Source organism: Rhinoderma darwinii, chromosome 3 (assembly GCF_050947455.1).
Source record: "Rhinoderma darwinii isolate aRhiDar2 chromosome 3, aRhiDar2.hap1, whole genome shotgun sequence".
NCBI classification, from domain to species: domain Eukaryota; kingdom Metazoa; phylum Chordata; class Amphibia; order Anura; family Rhinodermatidae; genus Rhinoderma; species Rhinoderma darwinii.
The window spans coordinates 389,708,709-389,724,244 of record NC_134689.1 but is presented as its reverse complement, the minus strand read 5'-3'; the positions used below and the strand labels follow the sequence as shown (position 1 = coordinate 389,724,244).

Genomic DNA, 15,536 nt, shown 5'->3' with positions numbered 1-15,536 from the left:
CCAGTACCCGACCATCTGTTGTGATGGTCGGGCTCTGGGGCGGCCGCAGGCTGGTATTATGAGGCTGGGAAGGGCCAAAAACAGTGGACCTTCCCACCCTTGTAATGCTAGGCGGCTGCTGCTGCTGTGTTGTATCTGGCTGGTATTAAAAATGGGGGGGACCCCACGTCATTTTTTTTAATTATTTATTTATTATTTTTATTAAAAAGACATGGGGTTCCACCCAATTTATCATAACCAGCCACAAACAACACAGTGTTATTAGCCTGGGAATGTACTAAACCAGTGGCCCCTCCCACCCGTGTAATGCCAGGCTGCTGCGGCCTTGTATATGGCTGGTTATTAAAAATGTGGGGGACCCAACGTCTAATGTTAAATTTTAAAAAAAAAAACACGTGGGGGTCCCCCACATTTTTATAACCAGCCCGATACAACACAGCAGCAGCAGCCTAGCATTACAAGGGTGGGAAGGTCCACTGTTTTTGGCCCTTCCCAGCCTCATAATACCAGCCTACGGCCGCCCCAGTACCCGACCATCACAACAGATGGTCGGGTACTGGATCGTACCAAGCTCTTCCCGGCACCCCTGGTGGTGGTGGTGGTGGATACCGGGGTAATAATGGGTGGTTAGTGCTAGCCTCTGCACCGGCTAACACTAAGTACCGCCTTAATAATGGACGCTGTCAATCAGCCAACTACCATTATCTAGGCCCTAATAAAGTTTGAAAAAAAAACACAAAGACAATTTTTTTTATTGAAATAAGAAATCCCCAACAAAACCCTCGTTAACCATTTTATTAAAATTTTCAAAAAACGTAGATCTACGCAGTAGTCCAACGAATCGAAGATGTAGTCCAATTGGTACATCAAAATCTGCAACAACATAAAAAAAAAAGTTATCAATGTGAACAATACCGATACTTATTCTCACCTACACACACACAAACAACCACACACAAACATATACACAAACACATATAAACACACACCCATATATTACACAAACACACACATAAACACACAAACACATACACACAAACATATAAACAAACACACACATATACACACAAACACACACATATACACACAAACATATACACAAACACATGTACACAAACACCCATATATACACAAACACACAAACACATACACAAACATATACATACAAACATATACACAAACACACCCATATATACACAAACACACCTATATATACACAAACACACACACACATATATACACAAACACACACATATACACAAACACACACGTATACAAAAACACACACAAACATATACACACATGCACAAACACACCAATATATACACAAACACACACACACATATACACACACACATATACACACAAACATATACACAAACACATGTACACAAACACACCCATATATACACAAACACACAAACATACACAAACACCCATATATACACAAACACACCAATATATACACAAACCCACCCATATATACACAAACACACACACACATATATACACACAAACACACACACATATACACAAACACACACGTATATAAAAACACACACAAACATATACACACAAACCTATACACATATGCACAAACACACCCATATATACACAAAGACACACACACACACACACACACACATATACATATACAAAAACACACAAACATATACACACAGACATATGCACAAACACACCCACATATACACATAAACACACACACAAACATATACACAAACACACACATATACACACAAACATATACACAAACACAAGTACACAAACAAACCCATATATACACAAACATACACATATACAAACACACACACAAACATACCCATATATACACAAACACACCCATATATACACAAACACACACACACACATATACACAAACACACACATATATACACAAACACACCCATATATACACAAACACACACACATAAACACACCAAAAAAACACACACACATATACACACAAACATATGTACACAAACACACCCATATATACACAAACACATACACAAACACACACATATACAAAAACACACACACACACAAACATATACACACAAACATATACACAAACACACCCATATATACACACACACACACACATAAACACACACACACACATAAACACACAAACCCGCAAACACAAAAATATACACAAACATATACACACAAATACACCCATATATACACTCACACATAAACACACACACACACATATACACAAACACATATACACAAACACACCCATATATACACAAACACACACACATAAACACACCAAAAAAACACACACACATATACACACAAACATATGTACACAAACACACCCATATATACACAAACACATACACAAACACACACATATACAAAAACACACACACAAACATATACACACAAACATATACACAAACACACCCATATATACACACACACACATAAACACACAAACCCACACACATATACACAAACACAAAAATATACACAAACATATACACACAAATACACCCATATATACACTCACACATAAACACACACACTCACATATACACAAACATATACACAAACACATATACACAAAACACCCATATATACACAAACACAGACACACACACACACACACACACTTACCTTTAGCGGAGCGCAGACTTCTCGCGACGGGTGCCTTCCACTGCATCTCCTTGCATCTCCTGCGCATGCGCCGAGATGCGCCGAGATGCGCGTTCATGAGTAAATGACATCCTCTGCTCAGGACGCAGAGGATGTCATTACGCATGTGCGGCCACCGCTAAAGGTAAATAGCGGTGGCCGGGAACCTAGGCAATGAGCAGGATACAAAGAGGGACCGACCGCAACTTCAATCAACGATATCAAGAAAACGACATCGCTGGACGATGGACAGGTAATTAGAATTCTTCTTATTTTTACATGGGGGAGCTTTATAGCTCCATTTATCAACTTGGGACAACCCCTTTAAGGGTTGGCATAGTTACATTGTTTGTACGGTTGAAAAAAGACTCATGTCCATCAAGTTCAACCAAGGGATGGGAAAGGGGAAGTAAAACATTTCTACACATAGGAGCTAATATTTTTTTGTTCTAGGAAATTATCTAAGCCTTTTTTAAAGCCATCTCCTGTCCCTGCTGTGACGGCTCCTGCGGTGATTACTCCATAGATTTACAGTAAAGAAGGCTTGTCGCCTCTGCAGGTTGAACCTTTCTTTTTCCAGACGGAGGGAGTGCCCTCTTGTTTTTTGAGGGGGTTTTACATGGAACAGGATTTCACCATATTTTTTGTATGTGCCATTCATATATTTTATATAAGTTAATCATGTCCCCCCTTAGTCGTCTTTGTTCAAGGCTAAATAGGTTTAGTTCTTTTAATCTTTCCTCATAACTTAGATTCTCCATGCCCCTTATTAGCTTCGTTGCTCTTCTTTGTATTTTTCCCAACTCCAGGGCATCCTTTCTATGAACTGGAGCCCAGAACTGAACTGCATATTATAGATGAGCCCTCACTAATGCTTTGTAAAGTGGTAATATTACTTCCCTGTCCCGCGAGTCCATGCCTCTTTTAATACACGACAATATCTTGCTGGCCCTTGAAGCAGCTGATTGACATTGCATGCTGTTATTTAGTTTATGATTTACAAGTACACCCAGATCCTTCTCAACAAGTGACTCCCCCAGTGTAGCTCCCCCTAGGACATATGATGCATGCAGGTTGTTCGTACCCAGGTGCAGGGCCGCCATCAGGGGGGTATTAGTGGTACTTCTGTAAGGGGCCCGGCCAGTGGCCCGCGGCATGAGGGGGCCTGTGTCGCCCGCCGGCACGGGCCCCCACCATGGCTGGAGGCACCGCTAGCAGCCGCTATGGCTGCTACAGGGGGACGCCACTGAACACTACGGCAGAGCAGGGAGGTATCTCCCAGTTCTGCCATTAAACAAAAGACATGTATCCCCTATCCACAGTAAAAGGGGGGGCCCAGAAAATTTAGCTGTATGGGGCCCTGAAATTCCTGATGGCAGCCCTGCCCAGGTGCATAACTTTACATTTATCTACTGTACATTAAACTCCATTTGCCAAGTGGATGCCCAAACACTCTGTGAATTGCAAGCGGATTTAAACAAACTAACATCTTCCATAGTCTGAACTATATTACATAGCTTGGTGTCATCTGCAAAAATAGAAATAGTGCTATTAATCCCATCCTCTATATCATTAATAAATAAGTTGAATAATAGTGGTCCCAGCACTAAACCCTGGGGTACTCCACTTATAACCGGGGACCATTCAGAGTAGGAATCATTGACCACAACTCTCTGGATACAGTCCTTGAGCCAATTCTCAATCCAATTACAAATTATACTTTCTAAACCTATAGTCCTTAATTTACCCATTAGACATCTATGAGAGACAGTGTCAAATGCCTTTGCAAAGTCCAAAACCACTATATCCACAGCATCCCCTCTGTCTAGGCTTCTGCTCACCTCTTCATAAAAACAAATCAGGTTGGTTTGACAGCTTCTGTCCTTAGTAAAACCGTTGTTTCAAAGAATCCAATATAACTCTACGCTTATTAGCATCCCCCATACTTCTAACATTCCATGCAGTGGCGTAACTACCGCCATAGAAGCCGTAGCGACTGCTACGGGGCCCGCGGCATGAGGGGGCCCCCACCATGGCCGCAGGCTCCGCTAGCAGCGGGATGCCACTGAACACTACGGCAGAGCAGGGAGGTATCTCCCCGCTCTGCCATTAAACAAAAGACATGTATCCCCTATCCACAGGATAGGGGATACATGTGTGATCGCTGGCAGCGATAGGGAGAACGGGGGACTGAAAGTCCCCTGAAGTTCTCCACCTCGGACTTTCGGGGTCTGTGTTGGCAGCTCCGTAGAAATGAATGGAGCGCCGGTCGCGCTTGTGCGCATGCGTGACCAGCGCTCCTTTCATTTTTATTGAGCTGCCGACACAGACGCCGGAAGTCAGAGGTTAGTCATGGAGAACTTCAGTGGACTTTTCGGTCCCCCCTTCTCCCTATCAATGCTGGCGATCACACATGTATCCCCTATCCTGTGGATAGGGGATGCATGTTATTTGTAGGACACACTATAGGTCGCATTTTTTTTCTGGGGGGGCGCTGTATGGCGTTCCCTACAGGGGGGGGCGCTGTATGGCGTTCCCTGCAGGGGGGGAGCTGTATGGCGTTCCCTGCAGGGGGGGGCGCTGTATGGCGTTCCCTGCAGGGGGGGGCTGTATGGCGTTCCCTACAGGGGGGGCTGTATGGCGTTCCCTACATGGGGGGGGCTGTATGGCGTTTCCTACAGGGGGGGGCTGTATGGCGTTCCCCACATGGGGTGGGCTGTATGGCGTTCTCTACAGTGGGGGCTGTATGGCGTTAGCGCCATACAGCCCCCTCTGTAGATAACGCCATACAGTCCCCCTGTAGATAACGCCATACAGTCCCCCCTGTAGATAACGCCACACAGTCCCCCCTGTAGATAATGCCATACAGTCCCCCCTGTAGATAACGCCACACAGTCCCCCCTGTAGATAACGCCACACAGTCCCCCCTGTAGATAACGCCACACAGTCCCCCCTGTAGATAACGCCACACAGTCCCCACTGTAGATAATGCCACACAGTCCCCACTGTAGATAACGCCACACAGTCCACACGTAGATAACGCCACACAGTCCCCCCTGTAGATAATGCCATACAGTCCCCCCTGTAGATAACGCCACACAGTCCCCCCTGTAGATAACACCACACACAGTCCCCCCTGTAGATAACGCCACACAGTCCCCCCTGTAGATAACGCCACACAGTCCCCACTGTAGATAATGCCACACAGTCCCCACTGTAGATAACGCCACACAGTCCACACGTAGATAACGCCACACAGTCCCCCCTGTAGATAACGGCACACAGTCCCCCCTGTAGATAACGCCATCTACAAAGGGGGCTGTATGGCGTTATCTACAGGGGGGGACTGTATGGCGTTATCTACAGGGGGGGACTGTATAGCGTTATCTACAGGGGGGGCTGTATGGCGTATCTACAGGGGGGGGGATGTATGGCGTTATCTACAGGGGGGGCTGTAAAAAAGGCACTATCTACAAGGGGGGGGGGGTTGTGTGACACCCAGGGGAGAGGGCCCCAGTCAAAAGTTTGCTATGGGGCCCAGTCTTTCCTAGTTATGCCCCTGATTCCATGTAAGGAACCCAACAGCCATAATGATCTATAACATAGTATAACAAACTCCTTCCCCCTCTATTAGACGGAGCATTCCGATCACGACAATAGGATAACTTATGCATACAATGTAATAGTAAGCTGCTATACAGGACTGTCCCACCCTCCTCCCTCCCAAAATCCATACCCTCAAATACTATATAGAACATTAAGGAAGATTGACCCTCCCTAAACATCCACCATGTCCCAGTCATAGATGCCCAATATACCACCCAAAACAGGGACCCTAGGCTAATACTAAGGCCCTATGTACACACCCATAATTTTGATCCGCAATTATGATCAAATTCTGATCAAAATATGGGTATATTCATTTCTATGGCACATGGACACCTTCCCATATAATTATGGGAAGGTGTCCGGGCCGTAGAAATGACCCGGAAAAATAGGACATGTCCCATTTTTTTTAATTTGCGGACCGTGCTCCTGTACTTTATAATGGGAGCATGGCCCGCAAATGCGGATGACATTCCGCGGCCGTCTGTGCCTGTAATCTTGGGTCGTGCACACGGCTACGGCCATGTGCAGGGGGCCTAAATCTGTGAGAACTACTTGCTATCTCCCTGGACAAGGGCCAAAACAGGAAGAGCAGCAAAAAAAATGCCAAGCAGCTCTAATTATCAAAATAAAAAAAAAACAGTCCAGCCAAGAAATGTCTAATAGAGTAGAGTCCAGATATGGAAGTCTGAGCTACAAAAAATCTGACAAAAGTTCTGAGCTCAGCTTGACGTTTCAGCCCATGTGACCGCTGCAGCCAATCACAGGCCAATCACAGGCTGCAGCGGTCACATGGACTGCCGCGTCATCCAGGGAGGTCGGGCTGGATGTCGAAAGAGGGACGCGTCACCAAGACAACGGCCGGGTAAGTATGAATTTCTTTTACTTTTACCTCGGAAAGGGCTGCTCCTTCTCTCTATCCTGCACTGATAGAGAGAAGGGGCTGCCGATTAGTGCAGTGCAATTTTGCAGCGAAAACGTGCCCGTAAATACGGGTGGAATACTGATGACACCGGACCCATATTTACGGGCACGGGTCCGTAAATACTGGTGCAATACGGGTCGAATACATGTGACCAAGGACCCGTATTTATGGGAGGAAAAAAATACGTTCGGTGTGTGAATAGGGTTTTATAGAACTCCATTTACTAGCATGGTGCTGCAAATTTGTTGCAGATTAAAATTTAGTGGAGTTAATCTGCTGCTATTGAACGCGACATCCTCCTCAATATTGAACATGATGCAGATTTTAAGATCTGTGGGATGGTCATTATTCAGTTATGATCATTTTTCCAGGGACCATGGGAATAGGGCTATGTGAATGTAATTAAAATGTGTTTCAGTGATTCTATTTGGTGTAAACTCCATCTTGTATATCTTGCATCAATCTTGTATTCTAAAGAATCCATTTTGAGATTAAGAGGTCATCTGTTGCTTTAAGACAGTATATTTACGCTGGGTTTGGCCGTTTCTCAGCTATGTGTCTCTCTGTTCCTTATCGGAGTCTGTTACAAGAAATGTAAGGAGTTTGCAGCTCATCGGCACCCCAGCAATGAAATTGCCAGGGTTCTGGTGGCTGCAATGGCAACCGGAGGCCTATTACTGGCATCCCGGTCTGCCTAGCATGGAAGCCATTCAGGCCCCCGCCCGTAGGTGGGGCCTGAAATGCTTCCATAGCCGACGGCAAGATAGCGCCAGCTCAGGAGCTGAGCCGGCGTCATCAGCAGTGGATGTCAGATGTATGTTACAGCTGACATCCACCTGTAGCGATTGAATCGCAGGGCTGCCGACTGCTGTTCTTCCATTACGGAAGCTGATTAGGCTCTGCTGGGAGGCGAAGCCTAACTGGCTTGCTGTCAGTGAATGACTGACAGATCTAATACATTGCACTACATAGATAGTGGAATGTATTAGAAAAATAAAATAAAAGTTTCAAGTAATAAATTAAAATACAATCGCCCTTTTCCCTTATCAAGTCCTTTATTATTGAAAAAATAAAAAATAAACCATACATATTTGGAATCGCCGCGACCGCAATGGCCTGAACTATAAAAGTATTATGTTATTTATTCCATGCGGTGAATGGCGTTAAAAAAACACTTAGAAATTCTGGCATTGTTTTTTGGTCACTTTGCCCTACAAATATTGGATTAAAAAGTGATTAAAAATCGCATGTATCCCAAAATGGTACCAATAATAACTACAGCTCGTCCTGCAAAAAAACAGTCCTCATACCACTACTTCTATAAAAATTTGAAATTAGTTAAGGCTCCAATAAGTCAGGAAATAAAAAATATGCAGTTGTGCAGCCTGAAGGGACATTTCTTCTGTTTCAAGAGGCGAATTATCAAGGCCCTAAAATTAGGGAACCAGGAAGGGGAGGGCCCAAACATATCCGCTGGAAGCAACGGTGCCCGTATTATACCAGGACAATACTTTCCAGCGAAATTCCCCAAACTGCAAAAGTGCGGAATGTGTTCCAGAAGGGGGATAAGGAAGGACATTTATCAGTGCGACACCGGCCTGTGCAGAAATGATTGCTTCACAGCGTAACACACATCTATGGATTATTTTATTCTTTCTTTTACCCCATTATTATACCACCTGACTATGCCCCTGATGTACTCTGTCCAGCTCACATATGCCCCACATTATAAACGGAAACACCAGTAAGACTCCAAACAAAACTACTACCAATCAAAATCCACGCTCCAAAAGCAAAATGGCGCTCCCTCCGCCTCTGAACTCTACACTGTGCCCAAATTGCTGTTTACTTCCACATATATGGCATCGCCATACCCGGGAGAACCCTTTTAACAATTTTTGGGGTGTGTTTCTCCAGTGGCATAAGCTGGGCACGACATCTTTGCCACTGAAATGGCATATCTTGGGGAAAATTGAAATTGTTACTTTGCACCATCCGCAGCATAATGATTTATGGAAAAGACCTGTGGGGTGAAAATGCTCACTGCACCCCTTAATAAATGCCTTGAGGGTGTAGTTTCTAAGATGGGGGTCACTTCTCAGGAGTTTATTTTATTATTTCACATCAGAGCCTCTGCAATTGTGAACCAATACTTTGTAGGCCTTAATTTTACATGGTACTCTTTCACTCCTGAGCCCTGTCAAATGTCCAGGCAAACGATTAGGCCCACATGTAGGGTGTTTCTAAACCCGGGAAACACAGCATAATAATTAGAGAGCTGTCTTGTTATGGTGGCACAAGCTGGGCACCACATATTGGCATATCTATGGAAAAAAAAAATCCCATTTTCATTCTGCAACATCGAGTGCACACTAATTTCTACAACACACCTGTGGGGTTAATATGCCCACTACACCGCTCTAGGAGCGGAATCTCCAGACAGAGCATCGGCAACGCTCTGGCATGGGATTCCGCTCCAGGAGTAGCCCCTGACGTCACTGTCCTTATAAGGAAGAAAAAGTATAAAGAAAACACTGATGCATCTCCTTTCTTTTATGTCCACTTCTGTGTATGGTTCAAAGAAGCTGCTCCAAAAACTGCATCAAAACTGTGTGTGTGATCCTGGCCTAAAAAAGCTGTTCCTAAGACTACTTTTGTAATATGTCCATGTTGACATGCTACTTTTTTCCTGAGTCAATGGGAAAAATTATATAGTGCTTTTGAGGAATTACTTTTCTCATACACTGCACCTTTACATATAGGTCATACCGCCAAACCACTGCAGATTATTTCCTTGAACACAAGACAGTGCCAGCCAAAGTGACAGTACCAGCCACTAGGCACCACAACACTGAAATTTACCCCCATCACTGACAGTGACCCTATAGGTGACAGCCACAGTGTCCCTAAAAATAGTACCAGCCACTGCGCCTCATATCTATGACATCCACAGTGCCCCCATAACAGATACAGTACCTCCATTAAACTACCAGCTACTGTGCCCCTATAAAAGTGACTAAAAGTCACTGTACCTCTATAAAAGTACCAGACACTTTGCCCTCATAACAGTGACAGCCACAGTGCCCCCCATGACAGTACCAGCTTCTGGGCCCTCATAGCAGCAACCTTCATTGTGCCCCTAGTGTTTTCATGATATTGACAGCCAAAATGCCCCCATAACCGGGACCAATTCTAGCTTTTCTGCTGCCTGAGGCGAAAATTGAAATAGCGCCCCCAGATTTTGATTGACATCCCCCTGGTTGTTCTACATCACTATCAGTCACCTCCAAATATACATCCCTAGAACCAAGATCATTACATATATACATCCCTAGAACCAAGCTCAGTACATATATACAGCACTAGAACAAAGCTTATAACATATATACAGCACCAGAGCCAGGATATTAACATATATACAGCCCCAGAACCAAGACCATAACATATATACAGCACCAGCACAAATACAGCTCAATTTAGTGCAATCCCTGCTGTATAGGTTTGTAAAACTACAGCTACCAGCATGGCCCGAATAATGGTAGGAATATGCTGGGAGTTGCTGTTTCACAAACACCCCTGTAGATAGGGCCCCACATAGATCTCCCTGTAGATAGTGCCCCACATAGTTGCTCCTGTAGATAGTGCCCCACATATAGCCCACCCCTGTATATAAGTGCCCCACATATAGCCCACCCCTGTAGATAGTGCCCCTCATATAGCCCACCGCTATATATAGTATCCTTCATACAGCCCACCCCTGTATATAGTGCCCTACATATAGCCCACCCCCGTATATAGTATCCCTTATAAAAGCCACCCCTGTATATAATGCCCCGCATATAGCCCACCCCCGTATATAGTGCCCCTCATATTCCTTCCCCTGTATATAGGGCCCCAAGTGTAGCTCCATCTGTAAATAATGCCACTCACGTTTTTATTAGAAAAAAAACAAAACTTTACATACTCACCTTGATCACATTCCCACACCGTCCGGTGGCAATGCAGACCTGCTCTCCTCTGAGCAGGTTTGCTGGGGATAAACGACGAAATGAGTTGATTGACAGGGCAAGTCATTCTGCCCTGCCAATCAGCGCCTTTCAACAACGCAAGCAGGGCGATGAAGTCATCGCCCTGCTTGTGTAGTTGAAAAGCGCTGAATGGCGCTCGGCCATTCATCGCTTACGCAATTATAGTGCAAGAGGGGGTGGCGGCGGCTGTTTTCAGTGGCGCCGCCGCCTTAGGCGAGATGCTTATCTTGCCTCATGGACGGTGCGGCCCTGCCCATAGCTGCAACAGCTACAGTGCTTCAATGACAATACCAGCAGCAGTGCCTTCATAACAATAACAGCCATGGTGCCCCCCATAACAGCGACACCCACAGTGCTTCCATAACAGTACTAGCCACAGTGCCTATATAACAATGACAGCCATAGTACCCCCCATAACAGTGACAGACACCTAGCCTCCATAATAATGACAATGTCTCCCAGGTGACATTAGTGACAAAGTGTCCTTTTATGGAAATCTGTTCACTACAAAAATCATATGCAGCATATCATGCTGGACCAGTAGCATAAACAATAGTTTACACGTTGCTTTTGTTCGGGTAGGGGGTTTAAAAATTACAGCAAAACATAAACTAAGATTTTGATCTAGTAAATGTAAAATGTCCAGTTGATTTCACATGGGCATAAAGTCCTTTTCTTGTAAATCACAACACTGTCTGTAATAAGTTTTTAAAATGTGAAAATCCATTACGTATGCTGGTATATTATGCTGGCGCTAAATTACAATTACAAAGTCGTATATAAAAAAAAAAAAACATCATTCCCATACCGGGAGTCGAACCCGGGCCGCCTGGGTGAAAACCAGGAATCCTAACCGCTAGACCATATGGGAAGAGCAGAAAAGCATTAGAGATATTCCGGTTATGTATGTCTTGGCTCGTAAATATGTCCACCTCCTTCTCTTTTAGATCAAAATTGGTAAAAACGCAAGATGCCTCGTTAGCGCAGTAGGTAGCGCGTCAGTCTCATAATCTGAAGGTCGTGAGTTCGATCCTCACACGGGGCACTAAATTTATGTGATCTGGGTGAAAATTTTATTTTGTCGTTACACAGCCATGTCTTCCAAACATGCAACACTGATCAGTAGGATTGGAAAATTTGATGTCTGTTATTCCTCAATAAAAGTATTTTATTTTAGTATTTTTTTTAACCATCCATTACAATTACACTACTAGTCGCTAATTCTGTTTATTAAAATTACTACTGATAAATTAGGGACATAAAAATACACATTCCCATACCGGGAGTCGAACCCGGGCCGCCTGGGTGAAAACCAGGAATCCTAACCGCTAGACCATATGGGACTGCACGTTAATGATGGAGAATTGTTCAGTATCAAAGTTTAGAATATATGTCACATGTGACATTCTAACCAATAGCATGGCTGCTCTAGAGTGAGGCTTTGAGCTTGCAGTGAGGAGAGCTGTACTAAAACCCGTATTATGTGACAGCGTCTAAACGCTCTGTAATTTGCATAAAGAGCGCAATTTAGAGGTAACCCAGATGGGATTGAGGGGCATTTCATCAGGTCACGTCTAATAGCTGTACTTATATATGACTTTGTTACTCTCTGAAAAGATTTTGTTATTTATTTATTCATTCATTCATTTATTCATTTCATTATGATTACTATTTTATTTTCTTCTGAACTCTGAGGTCTACTATTAGTCTTCATAAAACTAGATGGCGCTGTATAATACAAACATTTGCTGGCATTTTGTTCAGTGGCATTGCATAAAAAATTATTACAATTTCATGTTGATAATTCAAGAACAAGAAAACAATAAAAAATGTATTAGCTATAAAAAAAAAAAAAAAGGTTTGGCCTCCGAAAGGTTTGGCCTCCACTTTCTAAACTATTAAACAAAAAGTACAAAATTCAATTGTAATTGGGTCTGTCTCATTTTCATGTACAGCTCTTTTGCTATATTTTAGATTACAAAAAAAAATAGATATAAAAAATGCCGTGACCCGGATTCGAACCGGGGTTGCTGCGGCCACAACACAGAGTACTAACCACTATACGATCACGGCTGTGCATGAAAAGGGCTTCAGAGAAGGATATCACAGGTCTGTGCAGTGACCTCACAACAGACTTCTATGCAAAGCCATACGCAGAACAAAGAGTATCACAGCAGCGGATATACAGATAGAGTGGGTGCAAGCCTCAACAGGACTTGATCTAAGGTCCCCTACTGTAAAATCTAAGAGACAAGGCAGCGCATCCAAAAGAAAGGGAACTTTATTCACCCATGCAATCTTTCTCAAGAATGTTTAACCCCTTACAGACCGGGGTATAGTGTTTTTACGTCGGTCGTTTAGGGTAGTTCTTCTGAAGTGTCGGCTTTTCACGTTGGCACTTCAGAAAAACTTTTCTGTCATCGTGCGTGGTGCTACTGAAACCCGGGCTGTTAGTAACGGCCTCGGGCTTCAGGGCAACGATCGGAGACCACTAGCAGTGGTCTCCGATCATTTTTAACCCCTCAGATGCGGTGCTGAATAGCAAGTGCCGCATCTGAGTGGTTTGGGAGGGAAGGGGGCCGCATCGGAGCGGTTTCGGGGGGATCTCCTGAAGTCCAGGCTGCTGGTAACAGCCTCGGGCTTCAGGGCAACGATCGGAGACCACTAGCAGTGGTCTCCGATCAGTTTTAACCCCTCAGATGCGGCATTCAATAGCGAGTGCCGGCCGCATCTGAGTGGTTTGCGATGGAGGGCCGCATCGGAGCGGTTTTCGCGGCAATCTCCTGAAGTCCGGGCTGTTAGTAACAGCCTCGGGCTTCAGGGCAACGATCGGTGACCACTAGCAGTGGTCTCCGATCAGTTTTAACCCCTTAGATGCGGCACTCAATAGCAAGTGCCACATCTGAGTGGTTTGGGAGGGAGCCGCATCGGAGCGGTTTTCCTTTTCATTGGGTAATCTGCTTCTGAAACCAAGGCTGTTAGCAACAGCTAGGGTTATCCTTAGGGCACGTTCACACGTGGCAGAGTTTTTCTGCTGCAAATGTTGGTGCAGATTTTGGGCAATTACGCAACGAATCTGCACCAACATTTGCATATTTGACAGATAATTCAGACGTTGCAGAAAACACAGCGGACTTGCCACAGATTTCAGTTTTTGCGTTGCAAAGGCTGAAATCCGCAGTGAAATTCCGCTTCTACTCCGCCACAGACAGTGCATGCTGCGGAGGGAAAATTCTGCACCGCAGCCTATGGTCCACAGCAGAATTTTCCACAACGTCTGAACTAACTTTCCTAAAAATGTATAGAAACAAATGTAAAAAACGGCCGCTGGAGAATTCCACAGCAATTCCGCCACGTGTGAACGTGCCCTTAGGGTTGGTCTAGGGTTATTCTAGGTTCTATTCTAGAGTTAGTCTAGGGTTAGCCTAGGTTTAGCCTAGGGTTTTTGTGTAGCGTACGTGTGTGACGTCTGTGTATTTTATTTGTGCAAAAAAAAAAGTTACAAAAAATATATGTAAAATGTTGTTTTATAGTCTACGTGTTTGTTCGACATCAGTTTTTTGTGAAGCATGCTTTTGTGACGTCCGTGTTTTTTTGTCTGTGAAAAAAAAAAGTAAAGAAAAAAGAATAACATTTGTCTGCGTGTGCGTCTGGTTACAGTCTTTGTCGTACGTGTGTGTAATTACAATGGCCCATAGAAGGTTCATGGTGGAAGAGGCATACGCCATGTTCATTTCTGACTCTGATGAAAGCGATACAGAAACCGCCTCCGAGGTAGAAATGTTGTCTACCAGTGATATCGACGACAGTGATACGCTTTCTGCAATTCAAGTGTCGCTGCAGAGTCCACAAGCACAGGGCATGTCTCAGAAGTACCACAAAACACGGCCCACTCTATTTCCCCAGAATATATTGAGTGGGTACGGACAGAATCATTTTCCCCTAATATCCCAGAATTTATTGCCACACCAACGATAAATATAAATGTGAAAAATTTTACAGCCCTCGATTTTTTTTAAATATTCATTATGCTCGCCAATTCTTTGCTGAAAAGCCAACGTGCTCCTATGCAAAGGAGTGGCACCCCACAAATACTGGCGAACTTAAACATTTTTGGGGCTCATCCTCAACATGGGGTTAGTGAAAAAGCCCTCAACCCGATCATATTGGGCAACATGACCTACACATGCCACACCTGTTTTTCCAGCCGTTATGACCAGAAGCAGATATGAGGTGCTAATGCGCTTCCTTCATTTTAATGACAATCACCAGACACCCCCCCCCCCCCATAGTGATCCAGGCCGTGATCT

The 15,536-nt window shown here is 44.3% G+C and overlaps 4 non-coding genes across 4 annotated transcripts; 1 reads left to right on the top strand and 3 right to left on the bottom strand.

The window, feature by feature from the left end:
• Positions 1 to 12,025: 12,025 nt before the first annotated feature.
• Positions 12,026 to 12,097, bottom strand: TRNAE-UUC (transfer RNA glutamic acid (anticodon UUC)). Its single transcript has one exon. It is a non-coding gene; the product is annotated as a tRNA-Glu (tRNA).
• A 101-nt stretch (positions 12,098 to 12,198) lies between these two features.
• On the top strand, positions 12,199 to 12,271 carry TRNAM-CAU (transfer RNA methionine (anticodon CAU)). Its single transcript has one exon. It is a non-coding gene; the product is annotated as a tRNA-Met (tRNA).
• Positions 12,272 to 12,497: 226 nt separating this feature from the next.
• TRNAE-UUC (transfer RNA glutamic acid (anticodon UUC)) lies at positions 12,498 to 12,569 on the bottom strand. The gene has a single exon. It is a non-coding gene; the product is annotated as a tRNA-Glu (tRNA).
• A 658-nt stretch (positions 12,570 to 13,227) lies between these two features.
• Positions 13,228 to 13,299, bottom strand: TRNAH-GUG (transfer RNA histidin (anticodon GUG)). The gene has a single exon. It is a non-coding gene; the product is annotated as a tRNA-His (tRNA).
• Between the last annotated feature and the right edge of the window lie 2,237 nt (positions 13,300 to 15,536).